The sequence below is a fragment of the Pteropus vampyrus genome, unplaced genomic scaffold, assembly GCF_000151845.1.
Source record: "Pteropus vampyrus isolate Shadow unplaced genomic scaffold, Pvam_2.0 Scaffold87, whole genome shotgun sequence".
Taxonomy (NCBI): Eukaryota; Metazoa; Chordata; class Mammalia; order Chiroptera; family Pteropodidae; genus Pteropus; species Pteropus vampyrus.
Window position 1 is genome coordinate 4,392,027 of NW_011888868.1, and position 3,570 is coordinate 4,395,596.

At 33.1% G+C, this 3,570-nt stretch overlaps 1 non-coding gene across 1 annotated transcript; it reads right to left on the reverse strand.

The window, feature by feature from the left end:
• Positions 1–1,867: 1,867 nt before the first annotated feature.
• LOC111742160 lies at positions 1,868–1,986 on the reverse strand. Its single transcript, XR_002781220.1, has one exon. It is a non-coding gene; the product is annotated as a 5S ribosomal RNA (ribosomal RNA).
• Positions 1,987–3,570: the final 1,584 nt, after the last annotated feature.

Here is a 3,570-nt window from a genome sequence, read left to right on the forward strand (position 1 = left end):
GTGATTTGTCCAAAAAGTTCAGAACTTAATATGCTCTGTAAAACTTCCTAAAAGTTCACAAAAAAGAGCTGTAAACATTGGCTTCTGATTCTAAAATTTTCATTCGGGGAAGCAGAATTGAACACAAAAGAAAATTACAAGTGTAAAGCATAGTAAAAGAGGAAGAAACCAAGTTTATTTTAATGTAGTCCTGCTTGATTGCATTAAGTTGGTTTCTTTCTTTTTTTCTGTTTTTGCTTTTTTAAGGTATTATATTTGTGAAGAATCCAAAATATTATTGTTATATTTCATTTTCAGAAGAATTTGGACACAAAATAAAGAACAGCAAAAATAATATAGATATCTATACATTAAGTTTTATAGTTTTTTTGTTTGTTTCTTTAAGACAGTCTTTTCAGTAAAAGGTACTGGAAAAACTGGATATTGATACGTAAAATAGAAAATTTGACCCCTACCTTATGGCATTAACAAAAATTAACTCACAATGGGTTAAAAACTTAAATGTAAGAACTGAAACCATGAAATTTCTAGGAGAAAACAGGAAAAAATGCACCTTGACACAGGTCTTGGTAATAATGGTATGGACATAACATCACAATGGCCCTTCAATGAATCATGCATCCAGGTGGTAATGCTCTTGTGAAGTCCCCTCCATTTTGACTCTGACCTGAGACCTGTGACTTGCTCTGTCATTAGAACATGTTTTGTCAGTTTCTGCCAGTTTTCCAGGATCTCAGCTACAGGCTCTGGAATAAGTATAGTGTCTCATCATGTCCCATCATGTTACCGAACTTATTCATCTTCTTAATTATAATCAGGTAAATATTAGTTGTAAATGGACTTCATGTTCTCTAGGCATGCCAGACCCAACACTAGCAGGGGTATGCATCTTTCCAGCCTCTTTAATCCTTACTATGTGCCCAAAATCATAACAACAAATCAATTATATCGTCAGGCTGCAGCAAAAGATTGGTTTAGTTTTGGAGAACATTTATCAATAGTGTCATTTTCAAACTGAATTTAGTCACCCGGGCCTGGTTGATCTTTAGTACCCGCTCTCTGTATATTTTAAAATTAATCTAATTTACCGTTTAAGCAGGGTTCAGCAGGGAAGGCGTCTTTGCTCCACATTGCGACAGATGGTATGGTTTGACTTAAAGTTGAGCATTTAAAATTAAACTGATTATGGAATTCAGTAAAAAATACAGTTGAAATAATAAAAATAATAATTGTGCAAAAATATAAAACGGTCTTCATTTATGCTTTTTCATAGTCAGTGAACACAGGAAGAGTTTGATAAAAGCTTACTGAATTCACAATAATGGCTTATCTGACTATCATAAAATCTTATAAATGACTATGACATAGAACTATTATTAGTAAGGCTCTCATTTTTCAGACAAGGAAACTGAGGCATAGATGATTAATTAACTTGCTCAAAGCAACAGATTAAACAATACAAACTAGATATACTCTTTAAAAGAAAAGAAAAAAAAAACTATAGTAATTTCTAACCTCCTTTCTAATTAATTGCTTAGGAGACCTACATAAATCAATGATGATCCTAAGAATACACAGAGATGATATCCATTCCCATGTGCCTATGATGGTCATGGAAATTGGTTTAACTGCATCATATAACTAAACTTAAGTGATTAGTTTAACTTGGCCTAGTAATCCTATTTCTGTTATTAGAGTTTGGTTTCAGATGCCCAAGTGGTCCAAGAAGACATACAGAGAAAACAGTTAAGAAAGGTTTGTTTGTTTGTTTGTTTGTTTGTTTTTTAGTTGTGGCAACCCTTGGTTGACCTCACAGATTACAAGGACCTTGTCAGTTTACAATCTCTTATTTTTTTTTTATTTTTTACGCCTACAGCACCTGGTCTTCCTAGGTGGTCTCCCATCTAAGTATCAACCAGGCCCAACCCTGCTTAACTTCCGAGATCAGATGGGATCGGGCTTGTTCAGGGTAGCATGGCCATAGACAAGAAAGTTTTTTTATTCCCCAAAATAGAAACATAAGAAAGAAGTTAGTTCCTTTTTCCCTCTACACATAGCTGTGTCTTCATCATACGACCATGAGTAAGGCTAGCCTAAGAACAGAGCACTACAGTCAATCCTTGTTATGCACATCTTATCATGTGATATTGCTTTCTGTGATGCAAAACCTATGAAAAATGCAACCTGTTTAAGATTAAGATGTTCAATAATTCAAAGTGAGGCCCATTTGACTTTGGTGTCATGGGACCTGTGTCTTTAATCACAAACATAAATATAAAATGAGAAAATTCAGTAAATCACCTGACATTTAGACACGTGTGTGCATCCAGTTTTATCCAGAATTATAATCCTATAGATATTGTAGGACTGCATATCATCTGTGTGTCCTTGCAATCATTACTGATTTGTAGAGATTTCCTAAGCAATTAATTAGAAAAGAGGTTAGAAATCATTATATATATATATTTTTTCCTTTAAAGAGTATATTTAGTTTATATTGTCTCATCTATAACTTTGAGAAAGATAATTAATCATCTTTGCCTCAGTTTCCTGAATCGATGCAGAATACATTCTAGATGTCTAGCAGGTGGGTTCTATTTCTTCTTCAATAGCACTACGTACTCATGGAATTAAATTTAATGTAATCTTATTTTATATTCTGATACTTCAACTTTTCATAAATTTGGAAAGCCATTTATATATGATAATTAGGAGAGTAGGAAAAATATCACCCAATGCGCCAAAAAATTCACTGAGAATTTTGTAAAACTTTGTAAAAACAAGTTTTAGTATTGTTCAGCTGTTATTAGAGAATTACTTCCTTGTTTGAGAGTTTGACACAATTTTGTTTTGGCAGATGTTTCATTTGGTTTTTATTCCAGTAATGTCAGAACTTGATTTAACTAAAATCTATTTTAATGTGTGACCGGAAGTCAAATAACAATTCCTTAGCAAAGGGCTATATAGCTGAGATTTTTCAACCATCCATGGCCATTGCTCTCTTAGAATCTGTTTCTATGGCTACTCTCATGAGGTTTTTCTTCATGAGCAGAAATATAGACAGCAAAAGTATAAGGCAAGCCTAGAGAAATACTGTAGAAATTATGTAAGTGTGAGATATCTGGCAGATAATAACAACCTAGACAAGGGGTTATTTTAAACAGGGAGACCAACACAAGGACCTTAAAACCAAAAGGAAAAGGAGAATCCAGGAAGAAAAATCTGAGTTTGATAATGAGAAGGGTATGAGTTTTGGTTCTAAATAGATTTGGACAGAAAGCTTACTTTTTTCACTCTCTATTGCCAATTTTATTTCACTACTGTGAGTCTCAGTTCCCTCATCTTTAAAATTTAGAAAATCTGTCTCATAGAAAAAAAAAATGTGGTAAAAGGAAATTTCCTAAATGGCCTGTCTTTTTCCCTCAAATGTAACTCATTATTATTATTATTGTTATTTTTGAAGTCTATAAAAGTAAGCAAAACCAAAATCTAAAGTCCAGAAACTTCAGAATAGATAAAGAATTGCAATCAAGTGAAAAGTATTTCAACCTCTGAGCCTAAGGGAATCTT